Below are 25,059 nucleotides of genomic sequence, written 5' to 3'. Positions count from 1 at the left end.
CCTGCACAGGTGTGCTGGCTACTCAAATGATCCAATTAAGGAGGCCATTTAGTCAGCAGCAGCAGAAGTCCTGTGCCTGGACGCTCCAACAGGGGCCAGACACAAGCAGAAGCAGAAGCAGCAGAAGCAGCAGCAGCAGCACCACCTTTTGTTTTTTGGCTGCAGCAGCAAGGCCCACAGGGCTGGCTAGCTGGCTAGCCAGCAAGCAGGTAGCAATGAAAGTAGGAATCTTTCTTTTTAACCCTGTAAGGGGGTGGTGCACTGTACCCGAAGATACTGCCATATCGGGTCAATGCATAGGGCGACGGAAGCAAGCTTCGAAATCGGCCCCCGTTCTCAAAAATCCATTTAATATATGGTCCCCAGATAGGGGACGTATCAGATATTAAACTGATAAGAACAGATACTACACTTGATCTTAGCCAAAAGGCCGAGAAGCGATAACCGTGAAAGGGGCGGGCCCAACAAGGTCCCCTTCATGGGCACTATCACTGCTTGCTGTCAGGGAGGCTGCCAGACAATTTTCCATGCACACTCTGGGCTGGGGGGCAGTCAACCACCAGTACACACAGCAGAACCTAAACCCATACCATTATTGCTAAGCAGCAAGACAGGGGCCCATTGCACTCCCACGGGGCCTTTTTAAATGCAATCCATAACCCGGATTTGCCAGGAACCCTTCTTACTCCTCCTACTTGCATGTGACACTGGGCTTAGGATCTGCATAGGAAACACACACACAAGCACACACCTACCTTTGTTGCCTGCAGATGCCTCCTTGGCTGTCCCCAAACGGTATCAAACCAACACCCACGGGAAGCTGTAAGCATAGAGGACATGCCTGCACCCCATTGGACTTACCTGTGTGGGTTAAATCCGGGTTATTTGACAACCTATGGCGGTGATGGTTCTGCTCAGGCAGAGCAGTGCTGATGCTCCTCATAAAGCTGTCGCTGCTGTGAAGGTTCTAGGTGACATCACAAATCCCTATGGTTACATACACAACAAAGCTGGGTTGTTGTTGTTTACACTCTGCAAGGCCTGTGGAAGTGAGTGACATCATAGCACTGTAGTTCTGAGGGTTCTAGATGGATGCAACAATCTCCTGTTGCTTCTATGAAGGCCATAATAGACGACATCACCAAACAGCTCCATAGTCACATACACAGCAAAGGAGAGATGTTGTTTACACCTAGTGATGTCAGTGGTATTGAGTGACATCACAGCACAGTGCTAAGGCTCCTGGGCCTGGACACAGCAGCGGCTGCAATATCTCAACGGAGAATACGTTTATATATATGTGTGTGTGTGCGCGTATATATATATATATATATATATATATATATATATATATATATATATATATATATATATATTTCTCCGCCGAAATCACTTTTAAACCCATTTCCACCTTTTTTTCCCTTCTCTTCCTCTTACTTTTTTTTCACGTTTTTTTACGTTTTTCTCCTTTTCGCCTCTTTTCTGGGCGTATTATTCTTCTTTTTCTTCTTTTTTTTCGTCTAATGCATACCCCATCAGTGCAGCAATGCTTATTCAATACCGCCAGCAGATGGAGACACTGGGGGATAATTTTCTAAGGATTTATACTGATTTTTCCTGTCTGAATTTGTCGCACAGAAAGTTGCAGGCCAAATATGTGTGACATTTCTGCGACTTTAGCTTCTAGAGCATTTTTACAACATTATACATAGGTGCTGAATACATAAAAAGCGACTGTTCAGCGACAGACAAGTCGCATCGGCTGAAAGTAGGCCAGAATGTCAGTCCATGTTGGAGCAGGTTTAGATACAGTCTAAAGTATAGATCTCAAAGTCTGTGCACAGAATTTAGCAAGGGCCTCGCACCTTCTGATGCATCAGGTAGGTGCACAATAGCATAGCCTAACCCTCTGTACTTTGGTCTATATTGATGCGGGACATAGACAGCCAGCTGATGACCAATCCATTAGTGCAATGGATGGCTGGAAGCATTTGTCTTTGCCTTTGCAATACCACAGAAGCAATGCATGGGCAATGTACAGCAATGACACACCTGTGTGAACAGCCAGGAGACCCCCCCCCCCCCCCCATGTTATGTTACATAGTTACATAGTTAGTACGGTCGAAAAAAGACATATGTCCATCAAGTTCAACCAGGGAATTAAGGGGTAGGGGTGTGGCGCGATATTGGGGAAGGGATGAGATTTTATATTTCTTCATAAGCATTAATCTTATTTTGTCAATTAGGAACATTCAGCACCCACCCGCTATCAAGGCAGCTGCCTATCATGTCATGCCCTACCTGCACAGGTGTGCTGGCTACTCAAATGATCCAATTAAGGAGGCCATTTAGTCAGCAGCAGCAGCAGAAGTCCTGTGCCTGGACGCTCCAACAGGGGCCAGACACAAGCAGAAGCAGAAGCAGCAGAAGCAGCAGCAGCAGCACCACCTTTTGTTTTTTGGCTGCAGCAGCAAGGCCCACAGGGCTGGCTAGCTGGCTAGCCAGCAAGCAGGTAGCAATGAAAGTAGGAATCTTTCTTTTTAACCCTGTAAGGGGGTGGTGCACTGTACCCGAAGATACTGCCATATCGGGTCAATGCATAGGGCGACGGAAGCAAGCTTCGAAATCGGCCCCCGTTCTCAAAAATCCATTTAATATATGGTCCCCAGATAGGGGACGTATCAGATATTAAACTGATAAGAACAGATACTACACTTGATCTTAGCCAAAAGGCCGAGAAGCGATAACCGTGAAAGGGGCGGGCCCAACAAGGTCCCCTTCATGGGCACTATCACTGCTTGCTGTCAGGGAGGCTGCCAGACAATTTTCCATGCACACTCTGGGCTGGGGGGCAGTCAACCACCAGTACACACAGCAGAACCTAAACCCATACCATTATTGCTAAGCAGCAAGACAGGGGCCCATTGCACTCCCACGGGGCCTTTTTAAATGCAATCCATAACCCGGATTTGCCAGGAACCCTTCTTACTCCTCCTACTTGCATGTGACACTGGGCTTAGGATCTGCATAGGAAACACACACACAAGCACACACCTACCTTTGTTGCCTGCAGATGCCTCCTTGGCTGTCCCCAAACGGTATCAAACCAACACCCACGGGAAGCTGTAAGCATAGAGGACATGCCTGCACCCCATTGGACTTACCTGTGTGGGTTAAATCCGGGTTATTTGACAACCTATGGCGGTGATGGTTCTGCTCAGGCAGAGCAGTGCTGATGCTCCTCATAAAGCTGTCGCTGCTGTGAAGGTTCTAGGTGACATCACAAATCCCTATGGTTACATACACAACAAAGCTGGGTTGTTGTTGTTTACACTCTGCAAGGCCTGTGGAAGTGAGTGACATCATAGCACTGTAGTTCTGAGGGTTCTAGATGGATGCAACAATCTCCTGTTGCTTCTATGAAGGCCATAATAGACGACATCACCAAACAGCTCCATAGTCACATACACAGCAAAGGAGAGATGTTGTTTACACCTAGTGATGTCAGTGGTATTGAGTGACATCACAGCACAGTGCTAAGGCTCCTGGGCCTGGACACAGCAGCGGCTGCAATATCTCAACGGAGAATACGTTTATATATATGTGTGTGTGTGCGCGTATATATATATATATATATATATATATATATATATATATATATTTCTCCGCCGAAATCACTTTTAAACCCATTTCCACCTTTTTTTCCCTTCTCTTCCTCTTACTTTTTTTTCACGTTTTTTTACGTTTTTCTCCTTTTCGCCTCTTTTCTGGGCGTATTATTCTTCTTTTTCTTCTTTTTTTTCGTCTAATGCATACCCCATCAGTGCAGCAATGCTTATTCAATACCGCCAGCAGATGGAGACACTGGGGGATAATTTTCTAAGGATTTATACTGATTTTTCCTGTCTGAATTTGTCGCACAGAAAGTTGCAGGCCAAATATGTGTGACATTTCTGCGACTTTAGCTTCTAGAGCATTTTTACAACATTATACATAGGTGCTGAATACATAAAAAGCGACTGTTCAGCGACAGACAAGTCGCATCGGCTGAAAGTAGGCCAGAATGTCAGTCCATGTTGGAGCAGGTTTAGATACAGTCTAAAGTATAGATCTCAAAGTCTGTGCACAGAATTTAGCAAGGGCCTCGCACCTTCTGATGCATCAGGTAGGTGCACAATAGCATAGCCTAACCCTCTGTACTTTGGTCTATATTGATGCGGGACATAGACAGCCAGCTGATGACCAATCCATTAGTGCAATGGATGGCTGGAAGCATTTGTCTTTGCCTTTGCAATACCACAGAAGCAATGCATGGTCAATGTACAGCAATGACACACCTGTGTGAACAGCCAGGAGACCCCCCACCCCCCCATGTTATGTTACATAGTTACATAGTTAGTACGGTCGAAAAAAGACATATGTCCATCAAGTTCAACCAGGGAATTAAGGGGTAGGGGTGTGGCGCGATATTGGGGAAGGGATGAGATTTTATATTTCTTCATAAGCATTAATCTTATTTTGTCAATTAGGAACATTCAGCACCCACCCGCTATCAAGGCAGCTGCCTATCATGTCATGCCCTACCTGCACAGGTGTGCTGGCTACTCAAATGATCCAATTAAGGAGGCCATTTAGTCAGCAGCAGCAGAAGTCCTGTGCCTGGACGCTCCAACAGGGGCCAGACACAAGCAGAAGCAGAAGCAGCAGAAGCAGCAGCAGCAGCACCACCTTTTGTTTTTTGGCTGCAGCAGCAAGGCCCACAGGGCTGGCTAGCTGGCTAGCCAGCAAGCAGGTAGCAATGAAAGTAGGAATCTTTCTTTTTAACCCTGTAAGGGGGTGGTGCACTGTACCCGAAGATACTGCCATATCGGGTCAATGCATAGGGCGACGGAAGCAAGCTTCGAAATCGGCCCCCGTTCTCAAAAATCCATTTAATATATGGTCCCCAGATAGGGGACGTATCAGATATTAAACTGATAAGAACAGATACTACACTTGATCTTAGCCAAAAGGCCGAGAAGCGATAACCGTGAAAGGGGCGACCCCAACAAGGTCCCCTTCATGGGCACTATCACTGCTTGCTGTCAGGGAGGCTGCCAGACAATTTTCCATGCACACTCTGGGCTGGGGGGCAGTCAACCACCAGTACACACAGCAGAACCTAAACCCATACCATTATTGCTAAGCAGCAAGACAGGGGCCCATTGCACTCCCACGGGGCCTTCCTTTTTAAATGCAATCCATAACCCGGATTTGCCAGGAACCCTTCTTACTCCTCCTACTTGCATGTGACACTGGGCTTAGGATCTGCATAGGAAACACACACACAAGCACACACCTACCTTTGTTGCCTGCAGATGCCTCCTTGGCTGTCCCCAAACGGTATCAAACCAACACCCACGGGAAGCTGTAAGCATAGAGGACATGCCTGCACCCCATTGGACTTACCTGTGTGGGTTAAATCCGGGTTATTTGACAACCTATGGCGGTGATGGTTCTGCTCAGGCAGAGCAGTGCTGATGCTCCTCATAAAGCTGTCGCTGCTGTGAAGGTTCTAGGTGACATCACAAATCCCTATGGTTACATACACAACAAAGCTGGGTTGTTGTTGTTTACACTCTGCAAGGCCTGTGGAAGTGAGTGACATCATAGCACTGTAGTTCTGAGGGTTCTAGATGGATGCAACAATCTCCTGTTGCTTCTATGAAGGCCATAATAGACGACATCACCAAACAGCTCCATAGTCACATACACAGCAAAGGAGAGATGTTGTTTACACCTAGTGATGTCAGTGGTATTGAGTGACATCACAGCACAGTGCTAAGGCTCCTGGGCCTGGACACAGCAGCGGCTGCAATATCTCAACGGAGAATACGTTTATATATATGTGTGTGTGTGCGCGTATATATATATATAATATATATATATATATATATATATATATTTCTCCGCCGAAATCACTTTTAAACCCATTTCCACCTTTTTTTCCCTTCTCTTCCTCTTACTTTTTTTTCACGTTTTTTTACGTTTTTCTCCTTTTCGCCTCTTTTCTGGGCGTATTATTCTTCTTTTTCTTCTTTTTTTTCGTCTAATGCATACCCCATCAGTGCAGCAATGCTTATTCAATACCGCCAGCAGATGGAGACACTGGGGGATAATTTTCTAAGGATTTATACTGATTTTTCCTGTCTGAATTTGTCGCACAGAAAGTTGCAGGCCAAATATGTGTGACATTTCTGCGACTTTAGCTTCTAGAGCATTTTTACAACATTATACATAGGTGCTGAATACATAAAAAGCGACTGTTCAGCGACAGACAAGTCGCATCGGCTGAAAGTAGGCCAGAATGTCAGTCCATGTTGGAGCAGGTTTAGATACAGTCTAAAGTATAGATCTCAAAGTCTGTGCACAGAATTTAGCAAGGGCCTCGCACCTTCTGATGCATCAGGTAGGTGCACAATAGCATAGCCTAACCCTCTGTACTTTGGTCTATATTGATGCGGGACATAGACAGCCAGCTGATGACCAATCCATTAGTGCAATGGATGGCTGGAAGCATTTGTCTTTGCCTTTGCAATACCACAGAAGCAATGCATGGTCAATGTACAGCAATGACACACCTGTGTGAACAGCCAGGAGACCCCCCCCCCCCCCCCCCATGTTATGTTACATAGTTACATAGTTAGTACGGTCGAAAAAAGACATATGTCCATCAAGTTCAACCAGGGAATTAAGGGGTAGGGGTGTGGCGCGATATTGGGGAAGGGATGAGATTTTATATTTCTTCATAAGCATTAATCTTATTTTGTCAATTAGGAACATTCAGCACCCACCCGCTATCAAGGCAGCTGCCTATCATGTCATGCCCTACCTGCACAGGTGTGCTGGCTACTCAAATGATCCAATTAAGGAGGCCATTTAGTCAGCAGCAGCAGAAGTCCTGTGCCTGGACGCTCCAACAGGGGCCAGACACAAGCAGAAGCAGAAGCAGCAGAAGCAGCAGCAGCAGCACCACCTTTTGTTTTTTGGCTGCAGCAGCAAGGCCCACAGGGCTGGCTAGCTGGCTAGCCAGCAAGCAGGTAGCAATGAAAGTAGGAATCTTTCTTTTTAACCCTGTAAGGGGGTGGTGCACTGTACCCGAAGATACTGCCATATCGGGTCAATGCATAGGGCGACGGAAGCAAGCTTCGAAATCGGCCCCCGTTCTCAAAAATCCATTTAATATATGGTCCCCAGATAGGGGACGTATCAGATATTAAACTGATAAGAACAGATACTACACTTGATCTTAGCCAAAAGGCCGAGAAGCGATAACCGTGAAAGGGGCGGGCCCAACAAGGTCCCCTTCATGGGCACTATCACTGCTTGCTGTCAGGGAGGCTGCCAGACAATTTTCCATGCACACTCTGGGCTGGGGGGCAGTCAACCACCAGTACACACAGCAGAACCTAAACCCATACCATTATTGCTAAGCAGCAAGACAGGGGCCCATTGCACTCCCACGGGGCCTTTTTAAATGCAATCCATAACCCGGATTTGCCAGGAACCCTTCTTACTCCTCCTACTTGCATGTGACACTGGGCTTAGGATCTGCATAGGAAACACACACACAAGCACACACCTACCTTTGTTGCCTGCAGATGCCTCCTTGGCTGTCCCCAAACGGTATCAAACCAACACCCACGGGAAGCTGTAAGCATAGAGGACATGCCTGCACCCCATTGGACTTACCTGTGTGGGTTAAATCCGGGTTATTTGAACAACCTATGGCGGTGATGGTTCTGCTCAGGCAGAGCAGTGCTGATGCTCCTCATAAAGCTGTCGCTGCTGTGAAGGTTCTAGGTGACATCACAAATCCCTATGGTTACATACACAACAAAGCTGGGTTGTTGTTGTTTACACTCTGCAAGGCCTGTGGAAGTGAGTGACATCATAGCACTGTAGTTCTGAGGGTTCTAGATGGATGCAACAATCTCCTGTTGCTTCTATGAAGGCCATAATAGACGACATCACCAAACAGCTCCATAGTCACATACACAGCAAAGGAGAGATGTTGTTTACACCTAGTGATGTCAGTGGTATTGAGTGACATCACAGCACAGTGCTAAGGCTCCTGGGCCTGGACACAGCAGCGGCTGCAATATCTCAACGGAGAATACGTTTATATATATGTGTGTGTGTGCGCGTATATATATATATATATATATATATATATATATATATATATATATTTCTCCGCCGAAATCACTTTTAAACCCATTTCCACCTTTTTTTCCCTTCTCTTCCTCTTACTTTTTTTTCACGTTTTTTTACGTTTTTCTCCTTTTCGCCTCTTTTCTGGGCGTATTATTCTTCTTTTTCTTCTTTTTTTTCGTCTAATGCATACCCCATCAGTGCAGCAATGCTTATTCAATACCGCCAGCAGATGGAGACACTGGGGGATAATTTTCTAAGGATTTATACTGATTTTTCCTGTCTGAATTTGTCGCACAGAAAGTTGCAGGCCAAATATGTGTGACATTTCTGCGACTTTAGCTTCTAGAGCATTTTTACAACATTATACATAGGTGCTGAATACATAAAAAGCGACTGTTCAGCGACAGACAAGTCGCATCGGCTGAAAGTAGGCCAGAATGTCAGTCCATGTTGGAGCAGGTTTAGATACAGTCTAAAGTATAGATCTCAAAGTCTGTGCACAGAATTTAGCAAGGGCCTCGCACCTTCTGATGCATCAGGTAGGTGCACAATAGCATAGCCTAACCCTCTGTACTTTGGTCTATATTGATGCGGGACATAGACAGCCAGCTGATGACCAATCCATTAGTGCAATGGATGGCTGGAAGCATTTGTCTTTGCCTTTGCAATACCACAGAAGCAATGCATGGTCAATGTACAGCAATGACACACCTGTGTGAACAGCCAGGAGACCCCCCCCCCCCCCCCATGTTATGTTACATAGTTACATAGTTAGTACGGTCGAAAAAAGACATATGTCCATCAAGTTCAACCAGGGAATTAAGGGGTAGGGGTGTGGCGCGATATTGGGGAAGGGATGAGATTTTATATTTCTTCATAAGCATTAATCTTATTTTGTCAATTAGGAACATTCAGCACCCACCCGCTATCAAGGCAGCTGCCTATCATGTCATGCCCTACCTGCACAGGTGTGCTGGCTACTCAAATGATCCAATTAAGGAGGCCATTTAGTCAGCAGCAGCAGAAGTCCTGTGCCTGGACGCTCCAACAGGGGCCAGACACAAGCAGAAGCAGAAGCAGCAGAAGCAGCAGCAGCAGCACCACCTTTTGTTTTTTGGCTGCAGCAGCAAGGCCCACAGGGCTGGCTAGCTGGCTAGCCAGCAAGCAGGTAGCAATGAAAGTAGGAATCTTTCTTTTTAACCCTGTAAGGGGGTGGTGCACTGTACCCGAAGATACTGCCATATCGGGTCAATGCATAGGGCGACGGAAGCAAGCTTCGAAATCGGCCCCCGTTCTCAAAAATCCATTTAATATATGGTCCCCAGATAGGGGACGTATCAGATATTAAACTGATAAGAACAGATACTACACTTGATCTTAGCCAAAAGGCCGAGAAGCGATAACCGTGAAAGGGGCGGGCCCAACAAGGTCCCCTTCATGGGCACTATCACTGCTTGCTGTCAGGGAGGCTGCCAGACAATTTTCCATGCACACTCTGGGCTGGGGGGCAGTCAACCACCAGTACACACAGCAGAACCTAAACCCATACCATTATTGCTAAGCAGCAAGACAGGGGCCCATTGCACTCCCACGGGGCCTTTTTAAATGCAATCCATAACCCGGATTTGCCAGGAACCCTTCTTACTCCTCCTACTTGCATGTGACACTGGGCTTAGGATCTGCATAGGAAACACACACACAAGCACACACCTACCTTTGTTGCCTGCAGATGCCTCCTTGGCTGTCCCCAAACGGTATCAAACCAACACCCACGGGAAGCTGTAAGCATAGAGGACATGCCTGCACCCCATTGGACTTACCTGTGTGGGTTAAATCCGGGTTATTTGACAACCTATGGCGGTGATGGTTCTGCTCAGGCAGAGCAGTGCTGATGCTCCTCATAAAGCTGTCGCTGCTGTGAAGGTTCTAGGTGACATCACAAATCCCTATGGTTACATACACAACAAAGCTGGGTTGTTGTTGTTTACACTCTGCAAGGCCTGTGGAAGTGAGTGACATCATAGCACTGTAGTTCTGAGGGTTCTAGATGGATGCAACAATCTCCTGTTGCTTCTATGAAGGCCATAATAGACGACATCACCAAACAGCTCCATAGTCACATACACAGCAAAGGAGAGATGTTGTTTACACCTAGTGATGTCAGTGGTATTGAGTGACATCACAGCACAGTGCTAAGGCTCCTGGGCCTGGACACAGCAGCGGCTGCAATATCTCAACGGAGAATACGTTTATATATATGTGTGTGTGTGCGCGTATATATATATATATATATATATATATATATATATATATATATATTTCTCCGCCGAAATCACTTTTAAACCCATTTCCACCTTTTTTTCCCTTCTCTTCCTCTTACTTTTTTTTCACGTTTTTTTACGTTTTTCTCCTTTTCGCCTCTTTTCTGGGCGTATTATTCTTCTTTTTCTTCTTTTTTTTCGTCTAATGCATACCCCATCAGTGCAGCAATGCTTATTCAATACCGCCAGCAGATGGAGACACTGGGGGATAATTTTCTAAGGATTTATACTGATTTTTCCTGTCTGAATTTGTCGCACAGAAAGTTGCAGGCCAAATATGTGTGACATTTCTGCGACTTTAGCTTCTAGAGCATTTTTACAACATTATACATAGGTGCTGAATACATAAAAAGCGACTGTTCAGCGACAGACAAGTCGCATCGGCTGAAAGTAGGCCAGAATGTCAGTCCATGTTGGAGCAGGTTTAGATACAGTCTAAAGTATAGATCTCAAAGTCTGTGCACAGAATTTAGCAAGGGCCTCGCACCTTCTGATGCATCAGGTAGGTGCACAATAGCATAGCCTAACCCTCTGTACTTTGGTCTATATTGATGCGGGACATAGACAGCCAGCTGATGACCAATCCATTAGTGCAATGGATGGCTGGAAGCATTTGTCTTTGCCTTTGCAATACCACAGAAGCAATGCATGGTCAATGTACAGCAATGACACACCTGTGTGAACAGCCAGGAGACCCCCCCCCCCCCCCATGTTATGTTACATAGTTACATAGTTAGTACGGTCGAAAAAAGACATATGTCCATCAAGTTCAACCAGGGAATTAAGGGGTAGGGGTGTGGCGCGATATTGGGGAAGGGATGAGATTTTATATTTCTTCATAAGCATTAATCTTATTTTGTCAATTAGGAACATTCAGCACCCACCCGCTATCAAGGCAGCTGCCTATCATGTCATGCCCTACCTGCACAGGTGTGCTGGCTACTCAAATGATCCAATTAAGGAGGCCATTTAGTCAGCAGCAGCAGAAGTCCTGTGCCTGGACGCTCCAACAGGGGCCAGACACAAGCAGAAGCAGAAGCAGCAGAAGCAGCAGCAGCAGCACCACCTTTTGTTTTTTGGCTGCAGCAGCAAGGCCCACAGGGCTGGCTAGCTGGCTAGCCAGCAAGCAGGTAGCAATGAAAGTAGGAATCTTTCTTTTTAACCCTGTAAGGGGGTGGTGCACTGTACCCGAAGATACTGCCATATCGGGTCAATGCATAGGGCGACGGAAGCAAGCTTCGAAATCGGCCCCCGTTCTCAAAAATCCATTTAATATATGGTCCCCAGATAGGGGACGTATCAGATATTAAACTGATAAGAACAGATACTACACTTGATCTTAGCCAAAAGGCCGAGAAGCGATAACCGTGAAAGGGGCGGGCCCAACAAGGTCCCCTTCATGGGCACTATCACTGCTTGCTGTCAGGGAGGCTGCCAGACAATTTTCCATGCACACTCTGGGCTGGGGGGCAGTCAACCACCAGTACACACAGCAGAACCTAAACCCATACCATTATTGCTAAGCAGCAAGACAGGGGCCCATTGCACTCCCACGGGGCCTTTTTAAATGCAATCCATAACCCGGATTTGCCAGGAACCCTTCTTACTCCTCCTACTTGCATGTGACACTGGGCTTAGGATCTGCATAGGAAACACACACACAAGCACACACCTACCTTTGTTGCCTGCAGATGCCTCCTTGGCTGTCCCCAAACGGTATCAAACCAACACCCACGGGAAGCTGTAAGCATAGAGGACATGCCTGCACCCCATTGGACTTACCTGTGTGGGTTAAATCCGGGTTATTTGACAACCTATGGCGGTGATGGTTCTGCTCAGGCAGAGCAGTGCTGATGCTCCTCATAAAGCTGTCGCTGCTGTGAAGGTTCTAGGTGACATCACAAATCCCTATGGTTACATACACAACAAAGCTGGGTTGTTGTTGTTTACACTCTGCAAGGCCTGTGGAAGTGAGTGACATCATAGCACTGTAGTTCTGAGGGTTCTAGATGGATGCAACAATCTCCTGTTGCTTCTATGAAGGCCATAATAGACGACATCACCAAACAGCTCCATAGTCACATACACAGCAAAGGAGAGATGTTGTTTACACCTAGTGATGTCAGTGGTATTGAGTGACATCACAGCACAGTGCTAAGGCTCCTGGGCCTGGACACAGCAGCGGCTGCAATATCTCAACGGAGAATACGTTTATATATATGTGTGTGTGTGCGCGTATATATATATATATATATATATATATATATATATATATATATATTCTCCGCCGAAATCACTTTTAAACCCATTTCCACCTTTTTTTCCCTTCTCTTCCTCTTACTTTTTTTTCACGTTTTTTTACGTTTTTCTCCTTTTCGCCTCTTTTCTGGGCGTATTATTCTTCTTTTTCTTCTTTTTTTTCGTCTAATGCATACCCCATCAGTGCAGCAATGCTTATTCAATACCGCCAGCAGATGGAGACACTGGGGGATAATTTTCTAAGGATTTATACTGATTTTTCCTGTCTGAATTTGTCGCACAGAAAGTTGCAGGCCAAATATGTGTGACATTTCTGCGACTTTAGCTTCTAGAGCATTTTTACAACATTATACATAGGTGCTGAATACATAAAAAGCGACTGTTCAGCGACAGACAAGTCGCATCGGCTGAAAGTAGGCCAGAATGTCAGTCCATGTTGGAGCAGGTTTAGATACAGTCTAAAGTATAGATCTCAAAGTCTGTGCACAGAATTTAGCAAGGGCCTCGCACCTTCTGATGCATCAGGTAGGTGCACAATAGCATAGCCTAACCCTCTGTACTTTGGTCTATATTGATGCGGGACATAGACAGCCAGCTGATGACCAATCCATTAGTTCAATGGATGGCTGGAAGCATTTGTCTTTGCCTTTGCAATACCACAGAAGCAATGCATGGTCAATGTACAGCAATGACACACCTGTGTGAACAGCCAGGAGACCCCCCCCCCCCCCCCCATGTTATGTTACATAGTTACATAGTTAGTACGGTCGAAAAAAGACATATGTCCATCAAGTTCAACCAGGGAATTAAGGGGTAGGGGTGTGGCGCGATATTGGGGAAGGGATGAGATTTTATATTTCTTCATAAGCATTAATCTTATTTTGTCAATTAGGAACATTCAGCACCCACCCGCTATCAAGGCAGCTGCCTATCATGTCATGCCCTACCTGCACAGGTGTGCTGGCTACTCAAATGATCCAATTAAGGAGGCCATTTAGTCAGCAGCAGCAGAAGTCCTGTGCCTGGACGCTCCAACAGGGGCCAGACACAAGCAGAAGCAGAAGCAGCAGAAGCAGCAGCAGCAGCACCACCTTTTGTTTTTTGGCTGCAGCAGCAAGGCCCACAGGGCTGGCTAGCTGGCTAGCCAGCAAGCAGGTAGCAATGAAAGTAGGAATCTTTCTTTTTAACCCTGTAAGGGGGTGGTGCACTGTACCCGAAGATACTGCCATATCGGGTCAATGCATAGGGCGACGGAAGCAAGCTTCGAAATCGGCCCCCGTTCTCAAAAATCCATTTAATATATGGTCCCCAGATAGGGGACGTATCAGATATTAAACTGATAAGAACAGATACTACACTTGATCTTAGCCAAAAGGCCGAGAAGCGATAACCGTGAAAGGGGCGGGCCCAACAAGGTCCCCTTCATGGGCACTATCACTGCTTGCTGTCAGGGAGGCTGCCAGACAATTTTCCATGCACACTCTGGGCTGGGGGGCAGTCAACCACCAGTACACACAGCAGAACCTAAACCCATACCATTATTGCTAAGCAGCAAGACAGGGGCCCATTGCACTCCCACGGGGCCTTTTTAAATGCAATCCATAACCCGGATTTGCCAGGAACCCTTCTTACTCCTCCTACTTGCATGTGACACTGGGCTTAGGATCTGCATAGGAAACACACACACAAGCACACACCTACCTTTGTTGCCTGCAGATGCCTCCTTGGCTGTCCCCAAACGGTATCAAACCAACACCCACGGGAAGCTGTAAGCATAGAGGACATGCCTGCACCCCATTGGACTTACCTGTGTGGGTTAAATCCGGGTTATTTGACAACCTATGGCGGTGATGGTTCTGCTCAGGCAGAGCAGTGCTGATGCTCCTCATAAAGCTGTCGCTGCTGTGAAGGTTCTAGGTGACATCACAAATCCCTATGGTTACATACACAACAAAGCTGGGTTGTTGTTGTTTACACTCTGCAAGGCCTGTGGAAGTGAGTGACATCATAGCACTGTAGTTCTGAGGGTTCTAGATGGATGCAACAATCTCCTGTTGCTTCTATGAAGGCCATAATAGACGACATCACCAAACAGCTCCATAGTCACATACACAGCAAAGGAGAGATGTTGTTTACACCTAGTGATGTCAGTGGTATTGAGTGACATCACAGCACAGTGCTAAGGCTCCTGGGCCTGGACACAGCAGCGGCTGCAATATCTCAACGGAGAATACGTTTATATATATGTGTGTGTGTGCGCGTATATATATATATATATACATATATATATATATATATATATATATATATATATATATTTCTCCGCCGAAATCACTTTTAAACCCATTTCCACCTTTTTTTCCCTTCTCTTCCTCTTACTTTTTTTTCACGTTTTTTTACGTTTTTCTCCTTTTCGCCTCTTTTCTGGGCGTATTATTCTTCTTTTTCTTCTTTTTTTTCGTCTAATGCATACCCCATCAGTGCAGCAATGCTTATTCAATACCGCCAGCAGATGGAGACACTGGGGGATAATTTTCTAAGGATTTATACTGATTTTTCCTGTCTGAATTTGTCGCACAGAAAGTTGCAGGCCAAATATGTGTGACATTTCTGCGACTTTAGCTTCTAGAGCATTTTTACAACATTATACATAGGTGCTGAATACATAAAAAGCGACTGTTCAGCGACAGACAAGTCGCATCGGCTGAAAGTAGGCCAGAATGTCAGTCCATGTTGGAGCAGGTTTAGATACAGTCTAAAGTATAGATCTCAAAGTCTGTGCACAGAATTTAGCAAGGGCCTCGCACCTTCTGATGCATCAGGTACACAATAGCATAGCCTAACCCTCTGTACTTTGGTCTATATTGAGGCGGGACATAGACAGCCAGCTGATGACCAATCCATTAGTGCAATGGATGGCTGGAAGCATTTGTCTTTGCCTTTGCAATACCACAGAAGCAATGCATGGTCAATGTACAGCAATGACACACCTGTGTGAACAGGCCAGGAGACCCCCCCCCCCCCCCCCCCCCATGTTATGTTACATAGTTACATAGTTAGTACGGTCGAAAAAAGACATATGTCATCAAGTTCAACCAGGGAATTAAGGGGTAGGGGTTGTGGCGCGATATTGGGGAAGGGATGAGATTTTATATTTCTTCATAAGCATTAATCTTATTTTGTCAATTAGGAACATTCAGCACCCACCCGCTATCAAGGCAGCTGCCTATCATGTCATGCCCTACCTGCACAGGTGTGCTGGCTACTCAAATGATCCAATTAAGGAGGCCATTTAGTCAGCAGCAGCAGAAGTCCTGTGCCTGGACGCTCCAACAGGGGCCAGACACAAGCAGAAGCAGAAGCAGCAGAAGCAGCAGCAGCAGCACCACCTTTTGTTTTTGGCTGCAGCAGCAAGGCCCACAGGGCTGGCTAGCTGGCTAGCCAGCAAGCAGGTAGCAATGAAAGTAGGAATCTTTCTTTTTAACCCTGTAAGGGGGTGGTGCACTGTACCCGAAGATACTGCCATATCGGGTCAATGCATAGGGCGACGGAAGCAAGCTTCGAAATCGGCCCCCGTTCTCAAAAATCCATTTAATATATGGTCCCAGATAGGGGACGTATCAGATATTAAACTGATAAGAACAGATACTACACTTGATCTTTAGCCAAAAGGCCGAGAAGCGATAACCGTGAAAGGGGCGGGCCCAACAAGGTCCCCTTCATGGGCACTATCACTGCTTGCTGTCAGGGAGGCTGCCAGACAATTTTCCATGCACACTCTGGGCTGGGGGGCAGTCAACCACCAGTACACACTGCAGAACCTAAACCCATACCATTATTGCTAAGCAGCAAGACAGGGGCCCATTGCACTCCCACGGGGCCTTTTTAAATGCAATCCATAACCCGGATTTGCCAGGAACCCCTTCTTACTCCTCCTACTTGCATGTGACACTGGGCTTAGGATCTGCATAGGAAACACACACACAAGCACACACCTACCTTTGTTTGCCTGCAGATGCCTCCTTGGCTGTCCCAAACGGTATCAAACCAACACCCACGGGAAGCTGTAAGCATAGAGGACATGCCTGCACCCCATTGGACTTACCTGTGTGGGTTAAATCCGGGTTATTTGACAACCTATGGCGGTGATGGTTCTGCTCAGGCAGAGCAGTGCTGATGCTCCTCATAAAGCTGTCGCTGCTGTGAAGGTTCTAGGTGACATCACAAATCCCTATGGTTACATACACAACAAAGCTGGGTTGTTGTTGTTTACACTCTGCAAGGCCTGTGGAAGTGAGTGACATCATAGCACTGTAGTTCTGAGGGTTCTAGATGGATGCAACAATCTCCTGTTGCTTCTATGAAGGCCATAATAGACGACATCACCAAACAGCTCCATAGTCACATACACAGCAAAGGAGAGATGTTGTTTACACCTAGTGATGTCAGTGGTATTGAGTGACATCACAGCACAGTGCTAAGGCTCCTGGGCCTGGACACAGCAGCGGCTGCAATATCTCAACGGAGAATACGTTTATATATATGTGTGTGTGTGCGCGTATATATATATAGTATATATATATATATATATATAATATATATATTTCTCCGCCGAAATCACTTTTAAACCCATTTCCACCTTTTTTTCCCTTCTCTTCCTCTTACTTTTTTTTTCACGTTTTTTTACGTTTTTCTCCTTTTCGCCTCTTTTCTGGGCGTATTATTCTTCTTTTTCTTCTTTTTTTTCTTCTAATGCATACCCCATCAGTGCAGCAATGCTTATTCAATACCGCCAGGCAGATGGAGACACTGGGGGATAATTTTCTAAGGATTTATACTGATTTTTCCTGTCTGAATTTGTCGCACAGAAAGTTGCAGGCCAAATATGTGTGACATTTCTGCGACTTTAGCTTCTAGAGCATTTTTTACAACATTATACATAGGTGCTGAATACATAAAAAGCGACTGTTCAGCGACAGACAAGTCGCATCGGCTGAAAGTAGGCCAGAATGTCAGTCCATGTTGGAGCAGGTTTAGATACAGTCTAAAGTATAGATCTCAAGTCTGTGCACAGAATTTAGCAAGGGCCTCGCACCTTCTGATGCATCAGGTAGGTGCACATAGCATAGCCTAACCCTCTGTACTTTGGTCTATATTGATGCGGGACATAGACAGCCAGCTGATGACCAATCCATTAGTGCAATGGATGGCTGGAAGCATTTGTCTTTGCCTTTGCAATACCACAGAAGCATGCATGGTCAATGTACAGCAATGACACACCTGTTGTGAACAGCCAGGAGACCCCCCCCCCCCCCATGTTATGTTACATAGTTACATAGTTAGTACGGTCGAAAAAAGACATATGTCCATCAAGTTCAACCAGGGAATTAAGGGGTAGGGGTGTGGCGCGATATTGGGGAAGGGATGAGATTTTATATTTCTTCATAAGCATTAATCTTATTTTGTCAATTAGGAACATTCAGCACCCACCCGCTATCAAGCTGCCTATCATGTCATGCCCTACCTGCACAGGTGTGCTGGCTACTCAAATGATCCAATTAAGGAGGCCATTTAGTCAGCAGCAGCAGAAGTCCTGTGCCTGGACGCTCCAACAGGGGCCAGACACAAGCAGAAGCAGAAGCAGCAGAAGCAGCAGCAGCAGCACCACCTTTTGTTTTTTGGCTGCAGCAGCAAGGCCCACAGGGCTGGCTAGCTGGCTAGCCAGCAAGCAGGTAGCAATGAAAGTAGGAATCTTTCTTTTTAACCCTGTAAGGGGGTGGTGCACTGTACCCGAAGATACTGCCATATCGGGTCAATGCATAGGGCGACGGAAGCAAGCTTCGAAATCGGCCCCCGTTCTCAAAAATCCATTTAATATATGGTCCCCAGATAGGGGACGTATCAGATATTAAACTGATAAGAACAGATACTACACTTGATCTTAGCCAAAAGGCCGAGAAGCGATAACCGTGAAAGGGGCGGGCCCAACAAGGTCCCCTTCATGGGCACTATCACTGCTTGCTGTCAGGGAGGCTGCCAGACAATTTTCCATGCACACTCTGGGCTGGGGGGCAGTCAACCACCAGTACACACAGCAGAACCTAAACCCATACCATTATTGCTAAGCAGCAAGACAGGGGCCCATTGCACTCCCACGGGGCCTTTTTAAATGCAATCCATAACCCGGATTTGCCAGGAACCCTTCTTACTCCTCCTACTTGCATGTGACACTGGGCTTAGGATCTGCATAGGAAACACACACACAAGCACACACCTACCTTTGTTGCCTGCAGATGCCTCCTTGGCTGTCCCCAAACGGTATCAAACCAACACCCACGGGAAGCTGTAAGCATAGAGGACATGCCTGCACCCCATTGGACTTACCTGTGTGGGTTAAATCCGGGTTATTTGACAACCTATGGCGGTGATGGTTCTGCTCAGGCAGAGCAGTGCTGATGCTCCTCATAAAGCTGTCGCTGCTGTGAAGGTTCTAGGTGACATCACAAATCCCTATGGTTACATACACAACAAAGCTGGGTTGTTGTTGTTTACACTCTGCAAGGCCTGTGGAAGTGAGTGACATCATAGCACTGTAGTTCTGAGGGTTCTAGATGGATGCAACAATCTCCTGTTGCTTCTATGAAGGCCATAATAGACGACATCACCAAACAGCTCCATAGTCACATACACAGCAAAGGAGAGATGTTGTTTACACCTAGTGATGTCAGTGGTATTGAGTGACATCACAGCACAGTGCTAAGGCTCCTGGGCCTGGACACAGCAGCGGCTGCAATATCTCAACGGAGAATACGTTTATATATATGTGTGTGTGTGCGCGTATATATATATATATATATATATATATATATATATATATATTTCTCCGCCGAAATCACTTTTAAACCCATTTCCACCTTTTTTTCCCTTCTCTTCCTCTTACTTTTTTTTCACGTTTTTTTACGTTTTTCTCCTTTTCGCCTCTTTTCTGGGCGTATTATTCTTCTTTTTCTTCTTTTTTTTCGTCTAATGCATACCCCATCAGTGCAGCAATGCTTATTCAATACCGCCAGCAGATGGAGACACTGGGGGATAATTTTCTAAGGATTTATACTGATTTTTCCTGTCTGAATTTGTCGCACAGAAAGTTGCAGGCCAAATATGTGTGACATTTCTGCGACTTTAGCTTCTAGAGCATTTTTACAACATTATACATAGGTGCTGAATACATAAAAAGCGACTGTTCAGCGACAGACAAGTCGCATCGGCTGAAAGTAGGCCAGAATGTCAGTCCATGTTGGAGCAGGTTTAGATACAGTCTAAAGTATAGATCTCAAAGTCTGTGCACAGAATTTAGCAAGGGCCTCGCACCTTCTGATGCATCAGGTAGGTGCACAATAGCATAGCCTAACCCTCTGTACTTTGGTCTATATTGATGCGGGACATAGACAGCCAGCTGATGACCAATCCATTAGTGCAATGGATGGCTGGAAGCATTTGTCTTTGCCTTTGCAATACCACAGAAGCAATGCATGGTCAATGTACAGCAATGACACACCTGTGTGAACAGCCAGGAGACCCCCCCCCCCCCCCATGTTATGTTACATAGTTACATAGTTAGTACGGTCGAAAAAAGACATATGTCCATCAAGTTCAACCAGGGAATTAAGGGGTAGGGGTGTGGCGCGATATTGGGGAAGGGATGAGATTTTATATTTCTTCATAAGCATTAATCTTATTTTGTCAATTAGGAACATTCAGCACCCACCCGCTATCAAGGCAGCTGCCTATCATGTCATGCCCTACCTGCACAGGTGTGCTGGCTACTCAAATGATCCAATTAAGGAGGCCATTTAGTCAGCAGCAGCAGAAGTCCTGTGCCTGGACGCTCCAACAGGGGCCAGACACAAGCAGAAGCAGAAGCAGCAGAAGCAGCAGCAGCAGCACCACCTTTTGTTTTTTGGCTGCAGCAGCAAGGCCCACAGGGCTGGCTAGCTGGCTAGCCAGCAAGCAGGTAGCAATGAAAGTAGGAATCTTTCTTTTTAACCCTGTAAGGGGGTGGTGCACTGTACCCGAAGATACTGCCATATCGGGTCAATGCATAGGGCGACGGAAGCAAGCTTCGAAATCGGCCCCCGTTCTCAAAAATCCATTTAATATATGGTCCCCAGATAGGGGACGTATCAGATATTAAACTGATAAGAACAGATACTACACTTGATCTTAGCCAAAAGGCCGAGAAGCGATAACCGTGAAAGGGGCGGGCCCAACAAGGTCCCCTTCATGGGCACTATCACTGCTTGCTGTCAGGGAGGCTGCCAGACAATTTTCCATGCACACTCTGGGCTGGGGGGCAGTCAACCACCAGTACACACAGCAGAACCTAAACCCATACCATTATTGCTAAGCAGCAAGACAGGGGCCCATTGCACTCCCACGGGGCCTTTTTAAATGCAATCCATAACCCGGATTTGCCAGGAACCCTTCTTACTCCTCCTACTTGCATGTGACACTGGGCTTAGGATCTGCATAGGAAACACACACACAAGCACACACCTACCTTTGTTGCCTGCAGATGCCTCCTTGGCTGTCCCCAAACGGTATCAAACCAACACCCACGGGAAGCTGTAAGCATAGAGGACATGCCTGCACCCCATTGGACTTACCTGTGTGGGTTAAATCCGGGTTATTTGACAACCTATGGCGGTGATGGTTCTGCTCAGGCAGAGCAGTGCTGATGCTCCTCATAAAGCTGTCGCTGCTGTGAAGGTTCTAGGTGACATCACAAATCCCTATGGTTACATACACAACAAAGCTGGGTTGTTGTTGTTTACACTCTGCAAGGCCTGTGGAAGTGAGTGACATCATAGCACTGTAGTTCTGAGGGTTCTAGATGGATGCAACAATCTCCTGTTGCTTCTATGAAGGCCATAATAGACGACATCACCAAACAGCTCCATAGTCACATACACAGCAAAGGAGAGATGTTGTTTACACCTAGTGATGTCAGTGGTATTGAGTGACATCACAGCACAGTGCTAAGGCTCCTGGGCCTGGACACAGCAGCGGCTGCAATATCTCAACGGAGAATACGTTTATATATATGTGTGTGTGTGCGCGTATATATATATATATATATATATATATATATATATTTCTCCGCCGAAATCACTTTTAAACCCATTTCCACCTTTTTTTCCCTTCTCTTCCTCTTACTTTTTTTTCACGTTTTTTTACGTTTTTCTCCTTTTCGCCTCTTTTCTGGGCGTATTATTCTTCTTTTTCTTCTTTTTTTTCGTCTAATGCATACCCCATCAGTGCAGCAATGCTTATTCAATACCGCCAGCAGATGGAGACACTGGGGGATAATTTTCTAAGGATTTATACTGATTTTTCCTGTCTGAATTTGTCGCACAGAAAGTTGCAGGCCAAATATGTGTGACATTTCTGCGACTTTAGCTTCTAGAGCATTTTTACAACATTATACATAGGTGCTGAATACATAAAAAGCGACTGTTCAGCGACAGACAAGTCGCATCGGCTGAAAGTAGGCCAGAATGTCAGTCCATGTTGGAGCAGGTTTAGATACAGTCTAAAGTATAGATCTCAAAGTCTGTGCACAGAATTTAGCAAGGGCCTCGCACCTTCTGATGCATCAGGTAGGTGCACAATAGCATAGCCTAACCCTCTGTACTTTGGTCTATATTGATGCGGGACATAGACAGCCAGCTGATGACCAATCCATTAGTGCAATGGATGGCTGGAAGCATTTGTCTTTGCCTTTGCAATACCACAGAAGCAATGCATGGTCAATGTACAGCAATGACACACCTGTGTGAACAGCCAGGAGACCCCCCCCCCCCCCCCCATGTTATGTTACATAGTTACATAGTTAGTACGGTCGAAAAAAGACATATGTCCATCAAGTTCAACCAGGGAATTAAGGGGTAGGGGTGTGGCGCGATATTGGGGAAGGGATGAGATTTTATATTTCTTCATAAGCATTAATCTTATTTTGTCAATTAGGAACATTCAGCACCCACCCGCTATCAAGGCAGCTGCCTATCATGTCATGCCCTACCTGCACAGGTGTGCTGGCTACTCAAATGATCCAATTAAGGAGGCCATTTAGTCAGCAGCAGCAGAAGTCCTGTGCCTGGACGCTCCAACAGGGGCCAGACACAAGCAGAAGCAGAAGCAGCAGAAGCAGCAGCAGCAGCACCACCTTTTGTTTTTTGGCTGCAGCAGCAAGGCCCACAGGGCTGGCTAGCTGGCTAGCCAGCAAGCAGGTAGCAATGAAAGTAGGAATCTTTCTTTTTAACCCTGTAAGGGGGTGGTGCACTGTACCCGAAGATACTGCCATATCGGGTCAATGCATAGGGCGACGGAAGCAAGCTTCGAAATCGGCCCCCGTTCTCAAAAATCCATTTAATATATGGTCCCCAGATAGGGGACGTATCAGATATTAAACTGATAAGAACAGATACTACACTTGATCTTAGCCAAAAGGCCGAGAAGCGATAACCGTGAAAGGGGCGGGCCCAACAAGGTCCCCTTCATGGGCACTATCACTGCTTGCTGTCAGGGAGGCTGCCAGACAATTTTCCATGCACACTCTGGGCTGGGGGGCAGTCAACCACCAGTACACACAGCAGAACCTAAACCCATACCATTATTGCTAAGCAGCAAGACAGGGGCCCATTGCACTCCCACGGGGCCTTTTTAAATGCAATCCATAACCCGGATTTGCCAGGAACCCTTCTTACTCCTCCTACTTGCATGTGACACTGGGCTTAGGATCTGCATAGGAAACACACACACAAGCACACACCTACCTTTGTTGCCTGCAGATGCCTCCTTGGCTGTCCCCAAACGGTATCAAACCAACACCCACGGGAAGCTGTAAGCATAGAGGACATGCCTGCACCCCATTGGACTTACCTGTGTGGGTTAAATCCGGGTTATTTGACAACCTATGGCGGTGATGGTTCTGCTCAGGCAGAGCAGTGCTGATGCTCCTCATAAAGCTGTCGCTGCTGTGAAGGTTCTAGGTGACATCACAAATCCCTATGGTTACATACACAACAAAGCTGGGTTGTTGTTGTTTACACTCTGCAAGGCCTGTGGAAGTGAGTGACATCATAGCACTGTAGTTCTGAGGGTTCTAGATGGATGCAACAATCTCCTGTTGCTTCTATGAAGGCCATAATAGACGACATCACCAAACAGCTCCATAGTCACATACACAGCAAAGGAGAGATGTTGTTTACACCTAGTGATGTCAGTGGTATTGAGTGACATCACAGCACAGTGCTAAGGCTCCTGGGCCTGGACACAGCAGCGGCTGCAATATCTCAACGGAGAATACGTTTATATATATGTGTGTGTGTGCGCGTATATATATATATATATATATATATATATATATATATATATATTTCTCCGCCGAAATCACTTTTAAACCCATTTCCACCTTTTTTTCCCTTCTCTTCCTCTTACTTTTTTTTCACGTTTTTTTACGTTTTTCTCCTTTTCGCCTCTTTTCTGGGCGTATTATTCTTCTTTTTCTTCTTTTTTTTCGTCTAATGCATACCCCATCAGTGCAGCAATGCTTGTTCAATACCGCCAGCAGATGGAGACACTGGGGGATAATTTTCTAAGGATTTATACTGATTTTTCCTGTCTGAATTTGTCGCACAGAAAGTTGCAGGCCAAATATGTGTGACATTTCTGCGACTTTAGCTTCTAGAGCATTTTTACAACATTATACATAGGTGCTGAATACATAAAAAGCGACTGTTCAGCGACAGACAAGTTGCATCGGCTGAAAGTAGGCCAGAATGTCAGTCCATGTTGGAGCAGGTTTAGATACAGTCTAAAGTATAGATCTCAAAGTCTGTGCACAGAATTTAGCAAGGGCCTCGCACCTTCTGATGCATCAGGTAGGTGCACAATAGCATAGCCTAACCCTCTGTACTTTGGTCTATATTGATGCGGGACATAGACAGCCAGCTGATGACCAATCCATTAGTGCAATGGATGGCTGGAAGCATTTGTCTTTGCCTTTGCAATACCACAGAAGCAATGCATGGTCAATGTACAGCAATGACACACCTGTGTGAACAGCCAGGAGACCCCCCCCCCCCCCCCCCATGTTATGTTACATAGTTACATAGTTAGTACGGTCGAAAAAAGACATATGTCCATCAAGTTCAACCAGGGAATTAAGGGGTAGGGGTGTGGCGCGATATTGGGGAAGGGATGAGATTTTATATTTCTTCATAAG

The 25,059-nt window shown here is 46.1% G+C and overlaps 11 non-coding genes across 11 annotated transcripts; all 11 read right to left on the bottom strand.

Annotated features, from left to right (window-relative positions):
• Positions 1-251: 251 nt before the first annotated feature.
• Positions 252-442, bottom strand: LOC130314215 (U2 spliceosomal RNA). The gene has a single exon (XR_008861949.1). It is a non-coding gene; the product is annotated as a U2 spliceosomal RNA (small nuclear RNA).
• A 2,112-nt stretch (positions 443-2,554) lies between these two features.
• Positions 2,555-2,745, bottom strand: LOC130314213 (U2 spliceosomal RNA). Its single transcript, XR_008861948.1, has one exon. It is a non-coding gene; the product is annotated as a U2 spliceosomal RNA (small nuclear RNA).
• Positions 2,746-4,834: 2,089 nt separating this feature from the next.
• LOC130314212 (U2 spliceosomal RNA) lies at positions 4,835-5,025 on the bottom strand. The gene has a single exon (XR_008861947.1). It is a non-coding gene; the product is annotated as a U2 spliceosomal RNA (small nuclear RNA).
• A 2,096-nt stretch (positions 5,026-7,121) lies between these two features.
• On the bottom strand, positions 7,122-7,312 carry LOC130314210 (U2 spliceosomal RNA). Its single transcript, XR_008861945.1, has one exon. It is a non-coding gene; the product is annotated as a U2 spliceosomal RNA (small nuclear RNA).
• A 2,094-nt stretch (positions 7,313-9,406) lies between these two features.
• Positions 9,407-9,597, bottom strand: LOC130314209 (U2 spliceosomal RNA). Its single transcript, XR_008861944.1, has one exon. It is a non-coding gene; the product is annotated as a U2 spliceosomal RNA (small nuclear RNA).
• A 2,092-nt stretch (positions 9,598-11,689) lies between these two features.
• On the bottom strand, positions 11,690-11,880 carry LOC130314208 (U2 spliceosomal RNA). Its single transcript, XR_008861943.1, has one exon. It is a non-coding gene; the product is annotated as a U2 spliceosomal RNA (small nuclear RNA).
• Positions 11,881-13,973: 2,093 nt separating this feature from the next.
• Positions 13,974-14,164, bottom strand: LOC130314207 (U2 spliceosomal RNA). The gene has a single exon (XR_008861942.1). It is a non-coding gene; the product is annotated as a U2 spliceosomal RNA (small nuclear RNA).
• Positions 14,165-16,270: 2,106 nt separating this feature from the next.
• On the bottom strand, positions 16,271-16,461 carry LOC130314301 (U2 spliceosomal RNA). Its single transcript, XR_008862027.1, has one exon. It is a non-coding gene; the product is annotated as a U2 spliceosomal RNA (small nuclear RNA).
• A 2,089-nt stretch (positions 16,462-18,550) lies between these two features.
• Positions 18,551-18,741, bottom strand: LOC130314206 (U2 spliceosomal RNA). The gene has a single exon (XR_008861941.1). It is a non-coding gene; the product is annotated as a U2 spliceosomal RNA (small nuclear RNA).
• A 2,088-nt stretch (positions 18,742-20,829) lies between these two features.
• Positions 20,830-21,020, bottom strand: LOC130314205 (U2 spliceosomal RNA). The gene has a single exon (XR_008861940.1). It is a non-coding gene; the product is annotated as a U2 spliceosomal RNA (small nuclear RNA).
• A 2,084-nt stretch (positions 21,021-23,104) lies between these two features.
• LOC130314204 (U2 spliceosomal RNA) lies at positions 23,105-23,295 on the bottom strand. The gene has a single exon (XR_008861939.1). It is a non-coding gene; the product is annotated as a U2 spliceosomal RNA (small nuclear RNA).
• Between the last annotated feature and the right edge of the window lie 1,764 nt (positions 23,296-25,059).

The sequence above is a fragment of the Hyla sarda genome, unplaced genomic scaffold (genome assembly GCF_029499605.1).
Source record: "Hyla sarda isolate aHylSar1 unplaced genomic scaffold, aHylSar1.hap1 scaffold_181, whole genome shotgun sequence".
Classification (NCBI taxonomy): domain Eukaryota; kingdom Metazoa; phylum Chordata; class Amphibia; order Anura; family Hylidae; genus Hyla; species Hyla sarda.
Note: the sequence above shows the minus strand (reverse complement) of the source record. Positions and strands in the feature narration are given on the sequence as shown.